Below are 25,013 nucleotides of genomic sequence, written 5' to 3' on the forward strand. Positions count from 1 at the left end.
TTTTCTTAAAACTGGCAACCAATCATTGTTTCTAAGGGCACCTACCAGGTCCTTCTGAGTACTCTCACAGCTGTCAAACTTGGGGGTAGGCTCCTGGATCATCTGAAGAAAGCCCCTGCTCCTGAGTGGATGGCAGAACCCTTCAGGAACCTCAAGGTTGGTCTAGTATGGACTCAGAAGCAGCCAAACACCCAGATGAGACAGCTGTCCCAAGTTTCTGGATGACAGCTGAGTATAATGCCCTGCATTTTTTTTCCTCTTCCCTTTTATTATGTGTCCAACCACCAAAGCTCTGATTCAAGTGTGTATTGGAATTTTCTAATTTTACATTCTTGCCCCACCATTTCTTTTCTGTTTGCAAGCAAACAATGGCTAGACTAGATCTATTCAACTTACCATCTTGTCCCGCCCCAACTAGTCTCTCATGGTATTTTGGCTTACACCTGCCTCCCCTTTATTAACCAGAAGGGGAGGAAATCTTTCAGATCCCCTTCTTTTGACCTAAAGGGGAAAATGTCAAGATATTATTAGGAGACTCTTTTTTCCAGAGGTAAGGCCCAGCAAGCAAATTTTGCCCTGAGCTTGACATAACAGCTAAATAACAGAACTGATGGTCCCTGAACTTGGGCATGCACCAACAGGCCCAGACATGAAGCCCTGCCATGAATGAACTTTTTGTCACTAGACAACTTCACCTTACTGTTGCTGTTAAGTCTCACTACTGTTGCTATACTGCATTGTTTGACTCTTTGTCTTCTCACAGGAATACTAATCAAGGTTTGGCCATGCTAAGATAAATTCCTTTCCTGGGGTGAGGTGGAGGGCTGGAACATGTGTCTAATTTGCCTCCTTGCTCACCAGTTGGTTTCCTCACTTTGTAATTAAACTTCTGTTTGATTCCTGACTCTCCTTTCCCTAGCCTCTCTGTTCAGCTCTGGCCATCCACAGGTCTGGTTGACACTCTCAAATCAGGGCTGTTTCCACTACACTCTACTGTTTCAGGCAAGTAGGAAAGATTACACATGTAATGACAAACATCATGCACTAATGAAAAGTTTAGATTCTCTAATCATTTCTTAAAGCCTCAAGGGTCTTTCATATCAATATATTTTGAAGCTTTTCCCTTGAAATGAGATTTTTTTTTTATTCTCCAAGTTGAATGTGCTCATACTTATTGATGATTCACAAAGTCATTCTCTTTGTTTCCAGGTAAAAGAACCATGTCTTAGGTGAGCCTGTGTTACAAGATCCTAACAGTACTTCCAGTATGTCAAAAGGCAGTGAGGTACCCCTGTGTGCAATGGTGCTGGCCTGGAATCAGGAAGATAGGCACTCAGGACCTGCCTCAGCTTCTTTTGTGTGTCCCTGGGCAAGTCATTTAACATCTTTCAGGTTCAGATTCTTTATCTGTTCAAATTAGAATAACAATGTCATTTGGATCACAGGGCTGCTAGGTCTATCAAATGAGAGCGTATGCCCAGCATTTTGTAAGCCTTAAAGTATTATATGAATGTTGGCTATCATTATTGTTAAGTAGATAGATAGAGTTATATCTCTACATATAAACACCGATGTGTATGTGTGTGAATGAGGCTACATCAAGAATCTGCTATTTTGTTTCTGTGGGACTACTCTCTTTTGATATAGTTATCCACTGATACATCTATAATTTATAAACATTTTAGCAGCTTGTCTAATATGAGAGATTAAGTGGTTTACCACTGATCACAGAACTAATAAATGTCAGAGGCAAAATTTGAACCCATATCTTTCTGACTTTCTAGTCAGACAATGTATCCTCTATAGAGATAGTTTACCAAACTCTGGTACTACTAAACTGTGGGCTGTTTTCTAGCAAGGGTATAGCATTTGTTAGTTTAATTCCTACATATGTATGCATTGTCAACTCTGCTGTAACCATTTCCTAAATAATTTCCCTAGGTTAAGTGAAAACTTTGATCATATCAACTTGTTAAAATTCTTTCCTGGTTCTTTTAGGCTGTCTGTATGAAGATTAAATCCTTCCATTTAGTTTCAGCATGCTTCAGCTGTTAAATTTTGCTTAAACTTGCTCATATAACTCCTCATTTCTTTGCATGTTTCTTACCCTGTGCCAAGGAAAACCTTATATTCTTTTCAATTTCATCCTACCCAGATGTTGAAGCCAAATTTGCAGAGGAGTATGGGATGACTTGTCAGCTTTCCAGAACCTGGATGTTCACACTTCAGTCCACAAAAGTGACAGGCCTTGCCAGTTCTGAATAGTGAACAACTCCCACTGCCTTTCTCAGCCTCCTAGTTGAAATTCAATAAGAGTAAATGAGGCTGGAGGTATCGATGGAAACTTGCTTAATCTTTCCCTTTTTTGGTATCTGATAATGATGCAAATCATCTCTTGACTTTTTTGGACATATAACATTCTGAATTGGCCAACCCTTACTGTTCATGTACTTATAGTTTCAACAAATCTGTCAGTTTGCATTTCATAGCCCTCTCCATATCATACTACCTCCACTATGGCCATCACCACCTCCTTACACACCCCTCTGCCTTCTGGAGTCTGGCTCCTCTTAGGTGACATTTTTGAATATATGGTCTTCAGAAAGTCAGTGCATTTTGAATCTATAAAAGATTTGGGACACCCTGTATTTTGGTCAGAACTGTGGCTCCATGACACTTCTGGCCCATGTCCCCACAATATTACCTCTCCCACTCCAAATCACTTTTCATGTCCCTTTATAGTTCATCTTTGTACTTTTTAACATAACCTCCATCAAAGAAGGATCTATTTTGTTTATTTATTTCTATTTGTATCCCTTAGAGATAGTACAATGCTTGATAATTTATTTGTATTATCTATTATGTTATCTATTCTACCTCTATCACTCCAACCTATTTATCTATCACTCTATCAATTATCATTTTTATCTACGTCTTTCTCCTCTCTTCCTCTCTTTGAAACGTGTGGGGGTGGAGGGAGAGAGAGAGAGAGAGAGAGAGAGAGAGAGAGAGAGAGAGAGAGAGAGAGAGAGAGAGATTGGCCTATTAGGATGTATGTCTCTCTATCTACTATCTATTCCTCTCCCTTAGGATGAGAGAGAGAAGAATAGATAGCAGATAGAGAGACATACATTCTAACAGGCCAATCTCGCTCTCTGTCTCTCTCTATCTCTCTCCCTTTCTCTCTAAACTGACTGCTTCTCCTACAACATACCTTATGACTCTTAGAAGCCCCCTGCCTTTTTTTAAGACTCAGCTAAGTTCCACCTCCTCCAGGAGGGCTTTCCTAGACTCCTCACCCCTTCACGCCTTAAGCTACTAGAACTTATCCCTTTAGAGCTACATTTCATTTACTCTATACTTATCGTGTGTGACCCCATTTCTGTATAGATTGTTTCTCTTGAGTCCAGGGAGAGCATGATCTTCTTCTTTGTAGCCCCAGCATTTAACCCAGTGCCTGGCATATTGAAAGTGGGTACTAAATGCTTGGGGTTGGATTCATTGAAATGATACAGTATCTGTTGATAACTGCTTTGATAAAAAAAAAAAAAAGAAGGGAATGCAAACCAAAAGCCTTTGACAAGAAGTATGCTTTCTGAAAAAGTTAGAAGAGGAACTGGATAAAAAATAATGACATTCCAAAATCTCTGTAGCAAAAACATTTCTGAGTGATGTTAAATAGTAATTTACAGTGCCAGGTTGAATGCATTCTCTCACTTGAGTATTCTCTGTTCATTCACACCAGCAACCAACATATCACAGCTGAGCAACACTTCTACAATTTCCAAATCTAATTGTGAAGCTGATTACCATATGCTACTGCTCTGTCTTAGGATTTAGAATTAGAAATAAAGCACTAATGTAGCATGTGTAGTCAAATGAGTTTGCAAAGTTACCACCATGATGTTCTATTTTTTTTTCCATTACAAAAAAATATTCTAAAGCGGGTGGTTGCTTAGTACAGTTAGTTACAGCTAATACAATGAGGTCAGGGTTGAAGTGCAGTCCTCCTATGGGCCTGTTAGCTTACCTCAGTTGTATGAGCATGTAGTGCATGTCTAACCCTGGCCAGCTGTCTCTAAAATGTATGCCATTAGTTACTGGGGAGAATGGATCAGAATTTGTGTCTGGGTGAATTCAACTCCCAAAACACAACTGGACAAATAATTCCAAGCACATGCCTTCTGAAGGTGGGTTGATGATGCCTTAGGAAGTTAGAAGAGAAGCAGAATAGTGCTCTGAATATTCAAGAGGAGTGACAAATGTAAACCACTGGAGCATAAACTGGGAGAGCTTCTATTTTCCAAATCTGAATTCTTTCATTAAGAATCAAGTAATAATAACAGATAGAAACAGCATAAACAACATACATAATATAACATATGCACATATATAATAGCCTTGGAGATTTAAACTAACCTGACAGGGTAGATACTACAGCTATAGTTATACCTCCACTCCTTGTGCAGGTGAGGAAATTGAGTCTGAGAAAACACAAGTGAATTGACCATGGTCACACAGCCATGTAAGTGTCCAAGGCAGGATTAGCACAGATCTTGGTAAGCACTTAATAAATACTTGTTTTGTCATTACTCAGTCATTTTTCAATCATGGTCAACTCTGTCTTCCCATTAGGGGCTTTCTTGGCAAAGATACTGAAGTGTTTTGCCATTTTCTTCTCCAGATCTTTTTACAGATGAGATAAACCGGATTAAGTGACTTGTCCGGGGTCACAGAGATAGTAAGTCTCTCAGGCTGGATTTGAACTCATGTCGTCCTGACTCTAGATCCAACACTCTATCCACTATACTACCCCCAAGTCCAGAATTATGCCCAAATGTTTTTTCTAGAAAGATATTAGTTTTGTGCTAGGGTCTAGGCAACTAGGTAGAACAGTGAATAAAGCACTGGACTTCACATCAGGAAAAGCTGAGTTCAAATTTGGCCTTGAATGTTTATTAGCTGTATGATAATGGACAAGTCAGTTAACCTGTTTGCTTCAGTTTCTTCATCTGTAAAATGGGAACCATAATAATAATATCTATCAGGGTTGTCACAAAGATAAAATGAGTTGATATTTGTAATGTGCTCTGCAAACTTTAAAGCACTACATAAATGCTGGTTAATGTTACTGCTATCTCCAATCCCCAAACACAAAGAGCCAAGTAGTCATTTGGTTTTTCTCTTCCTTGAGACAAGATTTCTTTCTTTCTCCTGTCAGTGGAATAGTGTATGTTTCTAAGCCATATTGCTAAGGCATTTGAGAATGAAATCACACTACACTCCTGGGCTATGATTCGAGAAAACCTAAATTCAAATCAAGCCTCAAATATTTACTAGCTGTGTAGCCCTGGGTAAGTCATTTCATTGTGGTCTGTCTCAGTTTCTTCCTCTGAAATTGAGAGGTTAGGAATCAATTGCCATCAAAGTCCCTTCTACATCTAAATTAAAAGTGTTTCTCTGCTCATCTTCAAAAACATCCTTCATATAACTTGTATTTACTTTTATGAGAACATGTTATTTCCCTCAATAGACTGTAAGTTTATTGGGAATAGAGACTGGGAGGCAGCTGGGTGGCCCAGTGATTAGAATACTGGATGGAGAGTCAGTGAGGAATGAGTGGAAATCTTGCCTCTAACACTTACATGGCTATGAGACCTTTGACAAGTCACTTAACATCACTTAGCTCATTTTTTCTAATGTGTAAAATACCTTACAGGTTTGTTGTGAGGATCAAATATGTTAACATATGTAAAACAATTTGCAAACCTAAAAGGGCTATCTAAATGCAAGCTATAGTTGTTGTTTTTTTTTCCACTTTTATATTCTCAAGCCCTTACACAGTGCCTGGCATACAGGAAGTGCTTAATAAAGCCTTAGGTTGATTGATCATTGAAGGATATAGACGGGAAGCTAGTTATACAGAAGTGATGGAAACACAACTGAAGTTGTTTTTTTTTTTCTTTTTGTTGGCCTGCATTGGTTATTTTTATGTTATGATTAAAAGAATGCTGCTAAGCACCAACCCTTCCAACCATGCCTCGAATTATTCTCTAGGCATATTCTAGTTAGCTAAAGTGCCATCTTTAGAAATCCATTCCTTTATTATTAAATTACTCTTCTGAATATTGGTACTGGCCACTACCAATATACAACAAATTCTGATAAGACAGATCTTACTTTCAAGATTTTGATAGGAAAGAGAAATTATGTCATATTACTAATTGGGATAAGGAAGTGAAATGAACCTGTGCCTTCATTGATATAGGGAATTCTCAGGGGAGGAAACTTTCCTTACTAACACAGGCCAGAACTCTCTCTCCAACTTGAGGTCTTAGACATTTTGAGAATTGAGAAATTAAGTTATTTGACCTGCTTCGCAAAGAAAATATAGGTTAGATATAGGACATAGGTGATATTATTATTTAGAAACAGAAGGATAATTAATTTAAATTTATCTATTTCTAATTATTTATCCCCTTCAGAGTCATAAATACGAATTTTTGTGCAAGGGACAAATAAGGTACACCGAACCAGGACTATTATAATAAAGGTACAAGAAGGTCAAGGTAGAATAGAGAAACTATCCCATAAAACAGAGCACAAAGACGTCAGGACAGTGGGGAAGTCGTGGAACGGCTTTCACAGTGAGAAGTAAAACAAAGATTAGTTAAGAACTTACCCTAGCATGAAATCTTGTAACTTTGCCTCTATTTCTGTCTCTGTCTTTCTCTCTCTGTCTCTGTCTCTCTCTCTACACACACACACACACACACACACACACACACACACACAGGCATGGATGCACATACCTGAATGTATGTGGCTATATGTGTATACATATACATATACCCATGAATACATATGTACATACATACATATACTTTATGTATATGTACTATACATACATACATAGTTTTGGGGGCATTTGTATATATTTTTTAAATTTTAATTTATTTTTAATTTATGGAATAAAACAAGCATTTCCATAATGTAGTATAATTAAAAAATGATTGCATACTTTTAAAAATTACTAGATGTTACTAGAATTCTTTTTTTTTTTCCTACAAGAAATTAAGTATGGCTATATCTAAGGACTAGCGGAAATGTGTCCACACTGAGCATTCTACCTGTGGTTGGTTTATGTCAACCAATTATGTAAATGGATAAACTCAGAAATTCACCCACAGAATCACACTTTCCTTAAGTAATTGCAGGGCTCATAAATAGATAACGGTAACAAAAGAACATTCAAGCCATGTTGTACTGTATGGGAAAGTTTTATAAATGGCGTATTTTCCTCCTTTATGTCCCCATTGAATAGTTCAGTGCTTGGGAAAATAGTATACTTGTAGCAAATGTTTATTGTCTGACTGTGGAGACTCTGAAAATTAACCTAAACTTGATTTGTCACATTTGTATTAACTAATTACTGTATGCAAGAAACTGTGCTAAGCATATGGGATACAAAGGCAGAAATGGCAAATAATTCTTACCTTTGGGAAGTTTTCATTCTATACCTCCAATTCCTATGATGACTTCCTTCAATATTAATTTTGTGGCTTCATGGAATCCCTTATTCTTTCTGGCCAAACCTATAGGAAAGGTGCTAGATTATTTGTGTTATTGAATCCTTTCTCTTGAGATGACACTAACACTACAGTAATTAATTCTATTCTTACCTTGAAACTTTTCAAGGATGGCATTAATGGCTCTAGAATTTTACAACAACGCCAAAGAGGTTTAGCATCTGATTTTTCCTTAAGCAAAAACATAACTTCATTAATATACTCACATCTAGAAACATATTTTCACTTTAGTTAATGAGCAAAAACATTACCTTTTATACAGGAACATGTGTATCTATTCTTAATTTAATATTGATAGACTACTATAATGTGTAAAACTAAATTTGGCTTCTTTATTACAAAAATACATTAACAATTCTGCAAGGCAATATTACAATTTGGAAATTTTAATTTTAATTTTATGTGTATGTAATATGCATGCAAACATATTTGTAGGTGTGTATATATGCATATACATATGTATATATGCATATACATACATTTCTGTGTTTGTACCATAAATCTTCTCCTTCACATTTAATATGAATTTGTGCTATGATGAACAAGAATGCATTTTCTCCTCTAATTAATTTTGGTTACTTAAAATGTTACTTAAGAAGCATATCATTGTACTAGCAAACTCAGGTCTTAGAAGTAATTCTATTATGTTTAGAAATGTCTTTCAACAGGAAGGCAGTGTCAACAATTCAAACAATATTAAAATTGAAAGGGACCCCAAGGGTCAATCAGTACAATTGCTTCTTTAACTTGCCCAACAAGTAGTCATCAAACCTTGCCTTTATGACCTCCATAAGGGAACTTGCAACTTCTGAGGGAGTTAATTTTCATTCATTCATTCATTCATTTTAAATTTTGTATTGTATTTTGTTTTTTTTCTCCCAATTACATGTCAAGATGGTTTTAGCATTCATTTTTACAAGATTTTGAGTTCCAAATTTTTCTCTCTCCTTCTCTCCTCTCCCTTTTCCTAAAATGGTAGGCAAGTTGATATGGCTTATCCATGTGTTGTCATGTAAGACATATTTCCATATCTTTTCCATATCTTTCTCAGTTGTGGGAAAAGAAACAGATCAAAAGGAAATAAAATCATGAGAAAGAATGAAGTAAGTGGAAAAAAATATATGCTTCAATCTGCATTCTGAGCCCATCAGTTCTTTATCTGGACATGGATAGCATTTTCCTTTGTGAGTCCTTTGTACTTGTCTTGGATCATTGCGTTGCTGAGAAGAGCTGAGTCATTCAAAGTTGATCACCATACAATGTTGCTGTTACTGTGTACAATGTTTTCCTGGTACTGTTTTTTTAACTTTGCATTAGTTTGAACAAATCTCTCCAGGTTTTCTCTGTAATCTGCATGTTCATCATTTCTTATAGCACAATAATAATCCATTACATTGACATTCCACAGCTTGTTCAGTCATTCACCAATTGATGGGCACTCTCTCAATTTCCAGTATTTTTCTACCATGAAAAGAGCAGCTATAAATATTTTTGCACATGTAAATCCTTTTCCCTTTTTAATGATCTCTTTGGAATACAGGCCTAGTAGTGGTATTGCTGGATCAAGGAGTATGCACAGTTTGGTTGCCTTTGGGATAGTTCCACATTGATCTCCTGAGTAGTTGGATCAGTTTACAACTCTACTAACAGTGCATTAGTGTCCCAATTTTCCTATATCCTCTCCAACATTTATAATTTTCATTTTTTGTCATATTAGCCAATCTGATTGATGTTAGGTGGTATTTCAAAGTTGTTTTAATCTGCATTTCTCTAATCATAAGTGATTTAGAGAACTTCTTCATAAGCCTATAGATATCTTTGATTTCTTCATCTGAAAACTGCCTCTTCATATCTTCTGACCATTTATCAAGTAAGGAATGGCTTATATTCTCATAAATTTGACTCATTCTCTATATATTTGAGAAATGAGGTATTTATCAGAGATACTTGCTACAAAGATTGTTTCCCAGTTTTCTGCTTTCCTTCGAATCTTGGATGGATTGGTTTTGTTCGTGTAAAAGTTTTTTTTTTAATTTAATATAATCAAAATTATCTATTTTACATTCATAATGCTCTCTGTCTCTTGTTTGATGAACTTGTCATGAACTTGTAACTCATTTAACATCTCCTTTAAGAATGTGTACCTTTTAACAAGATATAGTTTCCTTCCTTATCTCTTAATTTGGTCTATTTTTCCTGTTACTTTGTTTGAGATGAGAATTGCTATCCCTGTTTTATTTTGTTTTGTTTTTCCCTTCGGCTAAAGTATAATAGATTCTGCTCCAGTCCCTTACCTTTACTCCGTGGTTGTCTTTCTGCTTCAAGTTTATTTCTTGTAAACGGCATATTGTTGGTTTTTGATCCACTCTGATATCCACTTCCATTTTATGGAAGAGTTCATCCCATTGACATTTACAATTGTGATTGTGAACTATGCATTTCCCTCTATCCTATTTTTCCTCCTGTATGTCCTCTCTCTCCTTTCACTCTTTCCATCCTCAACAGTGTTTTGCCTCTGTTTATCACCTCCCCTAGTCTGCCTTCTCTTCTATCAATTCCCTCTCTCACTTTTTCTTCATCTCCTTCCCTCCTACCTTCTTCTCAGGTAAAATAAATTTCTATATTCAACTGATTGTGTATATTTTTTCTTCTTTGAGACAATACTGATAAGAGTAAGGTTTAAGTGATGCCCATCGCCCATCCCTCCCATCTTTCCCTCTACTTTAATAGGTCTTTTATGCCTCCTCATGTGAAATAATTTACCCCATTCTAGCTCTCCCTTCCTTCTGCACCCAGTGTACTCCTCTTTCTCATCCCTTGATTATTTTTATGTCATTCCTTCCAATTCACCTCATAACTGTACCCTCTGTCTATGTATATTCCTTCTAGCTGTACCATTAGTGGTACAATGTTTAAGAATTACAAGTATCATCTTCCTATGTAATGCAAACAGTTCAACTCCATTCAATCCTTTATGTTTTCTTTTTCCCTTTTTTGACTTCTCTTGGGCCTTGATATTGGAGATCATTTTTTTGTTGTTCAGTTCTGGTCTTCTCCTTATGAAGCTTGAAATCCTTCAATTTCATTGAATGACCATTGTTTTCTCCTTGAATTATTATGCTTAATTTTGCTGGGTAGGTGATTCTTGAATGTAGTCCTAGCTCCTTTGCCTTCTGGAAAATCATGTTCCGTGATCTCCAGTCCTTAATCATGGCTCCCCAATATTTGAACTCTTTCTTTCTGGTTACTTGCAATATCTCTTTCTTGACTTTATAGTTCTGTAATTTGGCTATAATGTTCCTTGGAGTTTTTATTTTGGGATCTCTTTCCCTAGGTAAGTGGTGGATTCTTTCAATGCCTATTTTGCCTTCTGGTTCCAGGATATAAGGACAATTTTCCCTGATAATTTCTTGACATATTCTGTCCAAGTATTCCTTTTGATTATGGCTTTCAGGTAATCCAATTATTCTGACATTGTCTCTGCTGGATCTGTTTTCCACATCAGTTGTTTTTTTTTTTTGTTTGTTTGTTTTTTCCAATAAGATATTTTACATTTTCTTCTGTATTTTTTTTCATTCTTTCCAATTTGATTCTTGATGTCTTATAGAGTCATTAGCTTCCACTTGCCCAATTCTAACTTTTAAAGAGTTGCTTTCCTCAGTTAGCTTTTGTATTTCCTTTTCCATTTGGACAATTGTACTCTTTAAGGGATTGTTTTCTTCAGTGGATTTTTGTATCTCTTTTTTCATTTGGCCAATTCCACTGTTTAAGCAAGCTGTTGACTCTTTATTTCCCATAATTCTTTTGTATCACTCTCATTTCTTTTCCCGCTTTTTCTTCTACCTCACTTATATGACTTTTAAGCTCCTTTGTGAGCTTTTCCATGAGTTCGCTCTTCACTTGAGACCACTTCCCATTTTTCTTTGGGGTTTTGCCTATAAGTGTTTTGACATTGTCCTCTTCTGAGTTTGTGCCTTGTTCTTCCCTGCCACCACAATAATTTTCTATGGTCAGATACTTTTTTTGTGTGTTTTTGATCATTTTGGGTGGGCATTTTCCTCTCTTCTAAATTTGAGCTCTGCTCCCTGTGTGGAAGTGGTTCTGCCTCAATTTTCTTGTGCCAGGGGATTCAGGCCTTGGCTGTTTACTTGGTGCTGCACTGGGGTTGCCCTGAGCCTTGGCGGGGATGCTTGTATCTGGTGCTGTGTAGAGGGGGTGATGTGGGGGGTAGTTGGCATTGCTGGAGGCTAAAGGGGTCTGGCAGCTTACTTGGTGTTGAACTAGGGTCCTAGTTTTAGTGTGAGCTGAATGGTTTGATTCTGCATTTCCCTAGGGCTACACTGGAGAACAAGGTGGTTTGGCTACTGGCAGCTACCTGTTTGACTGGAGCTATGCTGAAGTAAATGGCAGGTACCCAAGTTTGCTTAGGCACCTGAACGGTTGATGTCTACCTATTTGCCCAGGGCTATCCTAAAGTATGTGGTAGTCTGGCTTCTTTGAGGTAACCTATTTGCCTGGGGCTATGTTGAAGCATGTGGTGGTTCTTAGAACTGAAGCCTGCCCATTCTCCTGGCTATGCTGAGGCACATGAAGAGTCCTGGTGTTGATGTTTTCCTGCTTTACCATACTAGGGCTCCGGACATCCTGATGGTTTGCTAAGGTGGTGCTTGATGCTGGCTTGCTGGGACACCTTCTGTCCTGGACTGCTCTGCCCTTTTACCTGAATGAGACAGACCTTTCTTGCTGATATTCTAAGATTTTTGGGCTCAAAGATTGTTTCATCCCTTCTTTTTGTCAGTCCTGCTGTTCCAGGATTTGTGTTTGGGAGCTATTTTATGGTTGTTTTGGAGGTGAATATGGCAGGGTCAGAGCAATTTACTGCTTACTCTGCCATCTTGGCTCCCAGAAAGTTATGTCAGGAGTGCATTTTCAATTAGTATTTCTCTAACCGTTAGCAAGATTTTCCTTACTGAGGTGTTCCATGATTTGCAACCATGTATTACTGTAAGACTATTAGTATATGGTATCATTAAAAGCATTGTGTAGTTTTACAAGGTAATGCAGTCCATCCACCTTCTATTACATTCTGGGCCCAATTCATTCTTTGCAGTGTCCATGGTAACTATCTCCATTTCTGTCTCTCTGTTGATGGATACAGATAGAAGACAGCTAGACTGACAAACAGATGGACAGACAGACAGAAAGAGGGATAGATGAAAGGCAAATGATAGATTGATAGAAAAACAGATAAAGAGAGAGTTGGAGTATCTTAGGTCATTTCAGGAAGAGTGTCAGGAAAGACTTTTTTTTTGTGCAACATAGAAGAAAATAGCTGCATCTAATAAAGGAAAAAAACCAAACAACTGCTCAATTTAGTTTTAAAATGGTTTGTAATTACTTTCTCTTTTACTGATGGAACTAATCACTATTGTCTTTTTTTTAAAATATTTTATTTCATTAAATATTTCCCAATTGCATGTAAAAATATATATTTTTTTTAATTTTTGAGTTACAATTTCTCTCACTCTCCTGCCCCTTCCCCATCTTTGACAAGTCAAGCCATTTGATGTCTCTTACACATGTGTGGTCATGTAAAACTTATTTCCATATTAACCATCTTTCAAAAGAAAAAAAAATAAACAAAATAAAACAATTTTAAAAAAGTAAAAACATCTGCTTGAATCTGGATTCAGAGTTCATCAGTTCTCACTCTGGTGGTGGATAGCATAGTTTATCATGGTTCCTTTGGAATTGACTTGAGCCATTGTCTTGATCAGAGCAGCTGAGTTATTCACAGTTGATCATCCTACAATATTGCTATCACTGTGTAAAATGTCTTCCTGGTTCTGCTCACTCCACTTTCCATCAATTCATATAAGTCTCCTCAGATTTTTTGAAACCATCCTGCTCATCATTTTTCATTGTTGTTTTTGTCCTTTTTTCTCCAAGAGGACCATGACATCAGGGACATGATGACATGACTTGCAATTGACTTTGTTTTGAGTGAGGGAGGGCTATGCAAGGTCACCAGACTCACTTTCTCCTCCAGAGCCTTCTGGGGCTGGTGGGAAGATATTCATCAGAATGATTGGAGATAGTTCAGGATTCAATGGGAGACCCTGCCCCTTTTAAGCTAAGGTCTTTTCAGGTTCTCACTTCGAGTGAGGTATTCAGTGAATAGGCCTCTTTAAGAAGTGAGTCAAGGGATGGCCTCTGCAAGAATAATAATAAACAAACAAACAAAAAATATAAATGAATGAATGAATGAATAAATAAATAAATAAATAAATAAATAAATAAATAAATAAATAAACAAATAAATAAATAAATAAATGAATAAACAAATAAATGAATAAAGCTGTGAGGGGAAGACCCTCAAGGTTGCTGGCCAAAAGAGAAACAGTTACTATTTCCATTCACTCTGAATCAGGAGGACCTGAAAAATAACCATTAAGTGGTGCTTGGACAGGGACCTATTGTTGTCCAATTTATGAGCTTCAGAGTGAATTGGGTTTAAGGCTTGGTCTTTGAAAGGGAAATCTAGCCAATAAACCTCAAGTTAAGTAGATAGCTTTCAGTCATCAAAATTTACCTTCCTTTGGACAGAACACCCTCAGGAAACAGGAGAGGAAAGGAGAGAGAACGAAGGAGAGGAGAGGAGGAGCTGAGTTACAGAACTGGAACTGGCCAGCTGGGTCCCCATTCAGGCAGTTCAGACTACTCACAGGTTGTTTTTGTCCTTGTTCTCAAAGAGGGCCATGGCATCAGGGAGATGATGACATTTCCCCCAGTTGTCCTGATGAATATCTGGCTCTGGAGGAGAAAGTGAGGCTTATGACTTTGCACAGCCCTCCCTTACTGCAAGTCATTTTTTATAGCACACTAGTATTCCATCATAATCATATGCCACAACTTGATCAGTCATTCCCCAATTGATGTGTATCCCTTTAATTTTAAATTCTTTGCCAATACAAAATGTTTTTTCCCCCCACCTTTTCTTTGATCTCTTTGGAATACAGAGACAGTAATGGCATTGCTTTATTAAAGGGTATGCACAGTTTTATAGCCCTTTGAACATACTTCCAAATTGTTGTCCAGAATGGTTGGACTAGTTTACAACTCCACTAATAGAGTATGACTGTCCCAAATATCACATGTCCCCTACAGCATTTCTCATTTTCCTTTTCTGTCATGTTAGCCAATCTAACAGGTGAGAAGAGGTATCTCAAAGTTGTTTTAATTTTAATTTGTCTAATTCTTAGTAATTTAGATAATTTTTCATGTGATTATTAATAGATTTAACTTATTCTTCTAAAAACTGCCTGTTCATATCCTTTGACCATTTATCAACTGGGGGATGGTTCTTAATTTTATAAATTTTCTTCAGTTCCTCATATATTTGAGAAATGAAGCATTTATCAGAGAAACTTATGTTAACATTTTTCCAATTTCCTGTTTTCTTTTAATTTTGACTGCATTAGTTTTGTTTGTGAAAAAATGTTTTAATTTCATGTAATCATGATGCTCTATTTCACCTCCCATAGTCCTCTCTATGCTTTGTTTGGTCTTAAGATCTTCTCTTATCCATAGATCTGACAGGTACATGTTTTTTTAAGCTCCTCTAATTTACTTATGATATAAACTTTTATTTCTAAATCATTTGTCCATTTTGACCTTGTCTTGCTTTATGGCATGAGATGTTGGTTTATGCCTAGTTTCTGCCAAACTAGGTTCTAGTTTTCCCAGCATTTTTTATCAAATGTTGGGGTTTTATCATTAACACTTGGATCTTTGGGTTTATCAAACACTAGATTACCATGATCATTTACTACTGCATATTGTGTAAATAATCTATTCTACTGATCTACTATTCTCTTTTTTAACCAGTACCATATTGTTTTGATGATTACAACTTTGTAATATAGTTAGAAATCTGGAATGGCTGCACAACATTCTTTAACACTTTTTCATTGATCCTTGTGATATTTTTGACTTTTTGATCTTTCAGATGAATTTTGTTTCTATTTTTTCTAGTGCTAGAATATAATTCTTTGGCAGGTCAATTGATACAACACTGAAAAAGTAAATTAACTTAAGTAGAATTGTTATTTTTATTATATTGACTCAGCCTACCCATGAGAAATTAATGTATCTTATATGAAAAGTGTCTTGTGTTTGTGTTTCTGTAATCCCTGGATTTGTCTTGGCAGGTAGACTCCTAAGTATTTTATATTGTCTGCAATTATTTTAAATGGAATTTCTCCTTCTATCTTTTCCAGGTTATTTGTTGGTAATAGAAACACTGATGATTTATGTGGGTATTTTTTATATCCAGTAACATTGCTGAAATTGTTAATTGTTTTAATTAGTTATTTAATTGATTCTCTGGTGTTCTCTAAGTATACCATCATATCATCTACAAGGACTGATAGTTTTGTTTCCTCATTACCAAATTCTATTCCTTCAATTCCTTTTTCTTGTCTTATTGCTATACTTAGCATTTCTAGTACAATATCAAATAATAAGGGTGATAATGGAAATCCTTGCTTCATTCCTAATATTATTACAAAGGCTTGAAGTTCATCCCCCTTACAAATAATGTTTGCTTTTGATTTTAGATAGATTATAATTATCATTTTAAAACTATTTGCTTTCCATTGTTTTTAAAAGGAGTTGGGGCTCAGATTCTTAGAATCTAGCCACTGCTCAGATTCTTAAAATCTAGCAAATAGCTCACTAACATTTAGACTCCTTAAGAGTCTGCCCAATATAATGGATGTTCTAATAAACCTTGTCTTTGACTGAAAGAAGGCTTGATTCAAATTCTTTCTGGCAGGATCCACATGTTGTGATTTTGGGGTCCCAACACCCCTAAACAGCAATATTTTGGTGGCCTGTACAGGGAAACTGCCTAACACCAAGTTCTTCTCCAGACAAGACTGGAAGGTGTGTAAGCCTCCCCTCCCTTTTCTTGCTCTGCAGCTGGGGTTCCTCTCCAAGCACCAAGGCTTGGAGGTGCTTTTTGGGCAGACATACGAGGTTGTCTCACACTCGGCCTGATGCTCTCAGGCTCTCAGTCCATTGTGTCGGTTCAAGGCTATGGACCTGGGTATACCTTCTGCAGCATAGAGGACAAGGACAGATGCCCTATCTGGAAGCATATGTCCAATTCTGTTAATTCTTTCAGCGCTAAGGAATTGGGGGAAACTGCAGTTGCTTTTTGATTCCCTGAGGCTTACTTACTCTTGTCCCTCTGCACCCCTGAATCATCCTTCATGGAGGTTACAGGGAAAAGTTAGAACAGCTAAAAATATCTTGGCAGATTCTAGAGGTTTTGTGATTGATCAAGGAGTTTTGAAACTTCTTCTTACAACCCTGGTCACTCCTTTCTCCCACTCCCTTCCCTTGAGTCAAGAGGGTTATCTGTTATCCCCTCTCACAGGAGAGTTTCACACTTTACCCCTCACCTTTGATTTCACCTTCCCCCATCTGGAAAGGAAGGAGGGGGGAGGGGCAGGAGCTACAGTATGGGCCCCCTGGCAATGGCCTTGGGCCCTAGGGCAACATTTGCCTGGAAGCATCACCCAGGTTCAGTACATCTTGCTCAAGGTAAAGAAGCTAGTCTCTGAACTTGGGTAAGCATGTTCTTTTAAAGTTGTAGTTTTAACTGTTAATGATGAGATGTTGATTCTCTGTGTAAAGTTATTTGGAAATGCATTTAACAAAGCTGAAATCACCAAATTGGTAATGGGTTTGTTTCAAGTTTCAAATTGGTGAGCTTTTTGTATCAGTTACGTCAAGCGACTTTTCATAATTTGAGAACTGCTAAAATAATTTGGCTATTGTTGGTTATTGTTTTAATGTGTAAACTAGCCCAAAAGCTTGTTTGGGTTGTTTATGGCTTTCTGAGAATTTGCAAGTTCATAGAAATCTCTAATGATTGGCTTTTTACACTGGGTCAAATTTAAGTTTGAGATGTAAATCCTGGAAAAAAATTTTTCCTAACCTGTGATTAATGAAACTTGTTGTTTGAGGTAAAAGCTCCTAGGATTTTATTTGGAGTTTTCTGATGGATCATAATCCATAGATAATCAATCCACCATCTGAGAGAAATGCCACAAGCTACTTAGAGAGAATGTGATACTGGTGGGAAGTCCGCATTGGGCAAAGCTGAGAAGACAATTTTAGCCTCAGTCTAAGATGGGAGCCTCCTGGCTCAGTTTCCCTAATTATGTTCCTTTGAAAAGGAATGTTACCCACCTGGCTATTCCTGAGTCTGGCTATGAAGTGGATTTGATACTCCATGATAGGAAAATGGAATTATCTGAATCCAAACAGAGCTAAGGATGTTTTATCCTGTCATGTTTGGTCCCTGCAGTCTTTTCTGTCAGATTTGTGTCTTCTAGACTACAAGCCATTCACCTATGGTTGATAACAAACAGTGAGTACCAGTCAATGTCCCCCCCATCATTCCCTGGATTCAGCCTGTACTTGGTTCCAGTCAACCTCTTTGGGACCCTGTCTAGGCAGGGACAGCTCTATGTCCCTTGCCAGTAGGAAGCAGTTTCAGAAGCCAAGACCTTCACCCTTTACCCCAAAAGAATTTGGGTCCCATTTGTTTGAAGGAGGAATGATGAGGATTGAATCTAGACCCCTAAAAGGAAAAACCCTGGACTTTCCCACATGGCCAAATCTCTGGCATTCCCCTGAGGCTATAATCCCATCAACTGGCCTTTCATTGTGGTTACACCCAATCTCCCAATTCTGTTACCCTTAACCTAGTCTAGCTCTCTATTGTTTTACCCCCCTGTGTCCCCTGGCCATTTCCTACACTTAATCCTTGCTAGGCTCCATTCTCCCTTGGCCACATGGTCCAGATCCCAGGTGTTCTGTTTGCCCCAGTTTACTGGCCACTCCCATTCATATCTTCCTTAAACCCCTCCTCCAGTCACTTTAAACTACTTGGCCACTCCTAGATCCCTCCCACAGTCTTTCTGGGTATAAGGTCCATCTTGTCTCCATTAAGGTGCTCAGATTCTTAGAATCTAGCCACTGCTTGGATTCTTAAATATATAGTCACTGCTCAGATTCTTAAAATCTAGCCAATAGCTCACTAACATTCAGAATCCTTCAGAGTTTGCCCAATGTGACAGATGTTCTAATAAACCTTGTCTTTGGTTGAAAAAAAAAAGGAGTTGGAATTGTATATTGTCAAAGCCTTTTTATGCTGTTATTGATATAGTTATATGATATTTATTTTTGTCATATGGTATCAGCTATCTTGATAGTTTTCCTAATATTGAACCATCCCAGCATTCCTGTTATGAATCCTTCCTTACAATAGTTGGAGATTTTTGCAATATAGTGCTATAATTGCCTTGCTCTTGTAGAACAAGGTTGACTGAATCTGACTTTGTCCCCATTCCTAGATTCATGAATTGCCTGGAGGCTGATCAGACATTATCACCCCTAGCCTCTGACTCTTCCATAAATGTCCTAAACTCCCCCCTCCAGAATTGTCAAGCTTTCTCTATGGATTTTCAGAAGTTATGCAAAATAACTTACCTTGTGATACCATAGAATGTCCCAACTCCTTTGGAAGTGCAGCCCCTTTCCCTCTGCTTAACTTCTTCCACCTGCAACCTGGACATTCCCTCTGCCTAACCCCTCTCACCTGCAGCCTAGTCACTCCATCTGCCTCAGTACCCTATATAAACCTTGTTCCTGTCCCCCATTTTGGGTACTCCAGCACTTACTATGTGGCACTCTAAACTGGAACTCACTTGTCCTGATTAAAGACCTCCATTTTGCTATATTGGCTGTTTTCTATTGAATTCAGGTTGACTCTAGTAATTTATTTAAATTTTTGCATTGGTATTCATTAAGTAAATTAATATATAATATGTTTTCTTTGATTTTGCTCTCCCTGGTTAGGTATTAATACTGTATTTGTGTCATAAAAGAATTGGGTAGGACTCCTTTACTTATTTTATTTTCAAATAGTTTATATAATATTGGGATTAATTGTTCTTTAAATGTTTGATAGCATTCACTAGTGAATCCATCTGGTCCTAGGGATTTTTTCTGAGCAAGATATTTGATGGCTTGTTCAATTTTTTCCCCTTAAGACCGGGATATTTAAGTATTCTATTTATTCTATCTTGGCAGTTTATATTTTTGTAAATATTCATCCATTTTGCTTAGATTATCAGTTTTGCTGGCATACAATTGAGCAAAATAACTGCTAGTAATTGCTTTACTTTCATCTTAATTAGTGGTATAGCTACGTTTTTCACTTTTCATATTATTAATTTGTTTTTTTAATCAAATTAACCAATTATATATCTATTTTGTTTTTTTTTTTTCATTAAAAACAGCTTCCAGGTTTTTTATTAATTTTTTAACTTTCCATTTTATTAATATCTTCTTTGATTTTCAGGATTTCCATTTTGGTGTTAAATTGGGGATTTTAAGTTTTTCTTCTTTGTTTCAGTTGCATTCCCAATTCATAGATCTATTCTTTCTGATATAAGCATTTAGAGATACATATTTGTCCCCCACTACTTTGGCTGCATCCCACAAATGTTGGAATGTTGTCTCATTTTTGTCATTCTCTTTCATGAAATTATTGATTGTTTTTATTTGTTCTTTGAGCCACTTATTCTTTAGGATTACATTTACTTCAATTTTCAATTAATTTTTAATCTTTACTTTTGTGGTTTTTTTATTCAATGTAATTGAATTATAGTGTGGAAGGAGTATGTTAATATTTCTGTTTTTCCACATTTGGTTGTCCAGTTTTTATACCTAAGACATGTTCAACTCTCTGAAGGTGTCATGTACAGTTGAGAAAAAGATATATTCCTTTATTTTCCCTTTCATGTTTTTTCCCCTCAAAGGTCTGTTATATCTTACTTGTCTAAGATTCTATTGATCTCCTTATGATCCTTCTTATTTACTTTGTGGTTAAATTTATTTAGGTCTGAGAGGGGAAAGTTGAGGTCCCCCACTACTATAATTGTACTCTTTTATTTCCTCCTGAAATTCATTTAGCTTTTCATTTAAGAATTTGGACGCTATGCCATTTGATACACATATGTTTATTCTTGATTACTTCATTGTCCATGATGTCTTTTAGAAAGATATGATTTCCCTGTCTATGCCTTTTAATTAGTTCTATCTTGGCTTTTGCTTTGTCTGAGATCAAGATTGCTACCCCTGCCTTTTTTACTTCAGCTAGAGCATGATGGATTCTGCTCCAGCCCTCTGTTTTAACTCTATGAATGTGTCTCTGTTTTATGTGTTTCTCTTGTAAACAACATATTGTTGGACTCTGGTTTCTAATCAGTTCTACTATCTGCTTCTGTTTTATGGGCGAGTTGATCTCATTGATATTCACAGTTATGATGGTGGTTCAGTCTTTTCAGTCATGTCTGACTTTTAGTGATACTATGTGGGATTTTTCTTGACAGGTTGGCCATTTCCTACTCCAATTCACTTTTGTATATAAGAAACTGAGACAAACAGGGTTAGATGACTTGCCCAGGTAAGTGTGGATAGATTTGAACTGAGAAAAATGAGTCTTCCTGTCTTCCGGCTCAGTTCTCTGTCTGCTGTACCACCTAACTTCCCCATATTACAATTAACTAGCTATGCATTTCCTTCCCTCTTAATTTCTTCTGTCTGTCCCTATCTCCCTGTCTCCCTGTCTCTCTCTGTCCTTCTTCTAATGTTTATTTTGCTTCTGACCACAATCTTCTGTTATTTGTCCTCTCTTTCTTTCCCACTTGTCCCTTTCTCTTATGCCCTTCTTCTATTTTCTACTGGGTAAGATTTCCATTACTAATTGAGTATGTATATATTCCTTCATTAACCAATGTAAATGTGAATGAGTTTCAAGCATTGCCCACCCTCACCAACCATTTCCTCCACCAGTATAAAAGCTCTACCTTGAATGCTTCATTTATGTAAAATAATTTTTCCCATTCTTCCCCTCCTTTCTCCCAGGGAATCCCTCTTTCTTACATATCCCCTTTTTCTTTTTGCATCATCCCAATATAATTGGCTTGCTCCTGCTCCCCATTTCTGCGTAGAATACTTCTAACAGTGTCGTTAATGGAAATAAAAGATACATGCATCTTCCCATATAGAAAGGTAATCAATTTAACCTCATTGAGTCCTTATGATTTCACTTTCCTGTTGTTTCTTTTGAGTCTTGTATTTGAAAGTGAAGTTTTCTTTTTGGTTTTGGTCTTTTTCTCAGGAATGTTTGCAAGTCTTTTATTTCATTAAATATCCATTTTTTTCCCTTGAAGGATAAACCTTAGTTTGTTTGTTCTGATAAGGTTATTCTTGGTTGTAATCCCAATTCTTTTGTCTTCTGGAATATCCTATTCCAAGACCTCTGCTCCCTTAATGTGGTAAATCTTCTGTGATCCTGGTGGTGACTCAATGGTATTTGGATGGTTTCTTTTCTGGCTTCTTGAAGTATCTTCTCTTTTAATGGGAAACTCTGGAATTTGGCTATGATATTCTTGAGACTTTTCATTTTGGGATTTTGTTCAGGTACATTGTTTCAATTTTTATTTTAGAATTTGATTCTAGGATATATGAGCAGTCTTCCTTAATATTTTTTTAAATATAATACCTAAGCTCTTTTCTTGATTGTGGGTTTCAAATTATCCATTAATTCTTAAACTATCTCTCTTTAACCTATTTTCCAAATCAGTTGTGCTTCCTTTGAGATATTTCACAATTTTTCCCATTTTTTCTTTCTGTTCATTTTATTTTATTGTTTCTTCATTTTTATAGAGTCATTATCTTCCACTTGCCCAATTCTAATTTTAAGACATTATTTTCTTCAGTGAGCATTTGTACTTATTTTTCCATTTCACCTATTGTACTTTTTGAGGATTTATTTTCATTAGTGATTTTTTTTTACCTCCTTCCATTTGACCAATTCTATTTTTAATATGATATTTTCTTCAGTATTTTTTGTTCTTTTACTAAGCTATTAATTGGCTTTATAATTTTCTTCCTTTATTTTTATTTCTTTACCTCATTTTTCCTCTGTCACTCTTATTTGATTCTGAAAAAAAAAAATAGCTTCTCCAGAAATTCTTTTTGGGCTTGTGCTCATCTCACATTTTTCTTTGAGTCTTTGATTGCAGCTGTTTTATTTATTTATTTATTTATAATTTTCTCCTTCTCAGTCTGTATCTTGATCTTTCTGACCACCATAGTGGCTATTTATGGTAAGGTTCTTTTGTTGTTGTTATTTGGTCATTTTCCTAGCTTTTTTCTTGATTTGGAACTTTTATGTTAATGTTGGAGTCTGTTCTCAAAGTGCACTCTTCCAAGCTTCTGACTTTTTTGCATTGTTGTTTTCAGAACTAGTTCTGGGGGGTTGGATATTTTTGGTGCTTCCAAGGTAGTGTAATCTTGGGAGAGGTGTGGTCAATGTTCTCTTGTTCTGCACTCTGGTCCTTACCTAGGATGCTCCCCAAATACCTTGGGATTGCAATCATTATTGCTCTGCAGGGCCCCTCCTCCTTTGGGATTAGAAGTGGTATTACCCCTTAGGGAATCCTCTTCCTCTTGCCAAAAGTGCTCCTTTCTGCCCTTGAACTATGATCCAGTAGTAAGTATAATCAATGGGGTTGCCAAACAGCATCTGGTCATCTGTTCAGTGCTAGCACAGGGACCCTGTAACCTTGTTCTTACCAGTTTCCAGGGCTCCTTACTGTCTCTGGTGTGAGAGCTCCAGAAGCTGCTGCTGCTGCTGCTGTCATCACTAACTAGTCCCACCATTATCGTTTCATCCAGTGGCCTGTTGGCCAGCCTCCTCCCCCATGTTACATACCTCTCTTTCCAACCTCCTATGTTGTCTTGGGCTGGAAGAAAGTCTCACTCTGACCTTATGCTGGCTCTGCCCCTCCAAAATTTGATCTGTGCTATTATTTTAGAATTGTTTGGAGGTCAATATTGGAAGAACTTAGTTGAGTGCATTCTTTATTCTGCCATCTTAGCTCCACCCCCAGATTCCACTTATTTCTTTTAAACACAATAAGTTGGCCCATTATATACAATGAAATTTGCCAAGTTGTTTATAGTTAAATGATATGTGCCTTCACTGGTCTTGAGTACTATAATTGAAGATGAACTGATATATAGAAATTTGACAAAAGGTTTATTTTACCAAAGTACAATTGAGATGACTCTTAACAGCAGTTTTAGTATTGCACTATAAAGAGTACATTGTGTAAATACCTTGAAATTATAAATCTTTGTGTAAGCTTGATTGCATCCTTTAATTGTTCCCATCATCATTAAGCATCACCACTTTGTGTAATTTTATTTTTAAATTAAATCCAAGTTCTTCACATTAGACTAGAATTCTGATGTCACATTTACAGTACATTAGATCTATAATTAAAATGTGTAACTTGAACGGTGAATTAGAGGATGTTTAATTTGGAAAAGCTTTGCGTTTCATTGCTCCTGGAAAGGCCTAAATTTTCACAAATGAATTCTGTGTTTAACATTTTCAAAGCTTTCTACATCAGGCAGATTCTGTTGCTTTGCTGAATATTCCATGAATATATGCAATATACATTCCTGTATATGCATACATATGTACACATATACACACATATATGTGCACTATATTTAATACACATACATATATGTAAATGTTTGCATATGTCTATATGTCATGTTATGTATATCCTCTAGAAATAAGTATGTAAAGACATGTGTGTATGCATACATGTTGTATGTATGTTTGTGTTATATATTTGCATGGATATGCATATATATGTGTATATGTGTATACACATATATGTACATATATAGATGATGGTGATGATTACTCTCCTGCTCCCTCTTTTCCAACTCTTTCACTAAGAATTATAGTCATATCAATAGTACCATTGTTACTGGAAAGATGGCAATTTATTTCTCCTTTGATCCACTCACCGTACCTATGAATTCCACCTTTCCCTGGCAAATACTTCCATAAATATGTTTTATCTTCCTATTAGAAGATGAGCCCTTTGAAATCAAAGTCTTCATGCTTGTATTTCCATTGCCTAGCACAGTGCTTTCAGTCATACATTCATGATGATGATAATAATTAACATTTATATAGTAATGTCCAATTTGAAGAGTTCTTTATACATATTATTTCATTGGATTCTCACAATAACCCTATGATGTTGTTGTTAGAGATGCTATTACTGCAATTTACAGATGAGGAAATTGAATGTCATAACAATTACTTGATTTGCCCATGGTCACTAACCTAGCAAATGTCCGAGATAGAGTTTTAACCCAAATCTTAATAATTCCTAATTTCAACACAATGATCACAATGGTTTTTGTTCCTTGTGGCTGATTAGCTGCTAGGGACTAACAAAATATTCT

At 36.5% G+C, this 25,013-nt stretch overlaps 1 pseudogene; it reads right to left on the bottom strand.

Annotated features, from left to right (window-relative positions):
- LOC114052977 overlaps nt 1-23,399 on the bottom strand; it is a 36,176-nt pseudogene extending 12,777 nt beyond the window's left edge.
- Nucleotides 23,400-25,013: the final 1,614 nt, after the last annotated feature.

Source organism: Vombatus ursinus, unplaced genomic scaffold, assembly GCF_900497805.2.
Source record: "Vombatus ursinus unplaced genomic scaffold, bare-nosed wombat genome assembly UNPS02014810.1, whole genome shotgun sequence".
NCBI classification, from domain to species: domain Eukaryota; kingdom Metazoa; phylum Chordata; class Mammalia; order Diprotodontia; family Vombatidae; genus Vombatus; species Vombatus ursinus.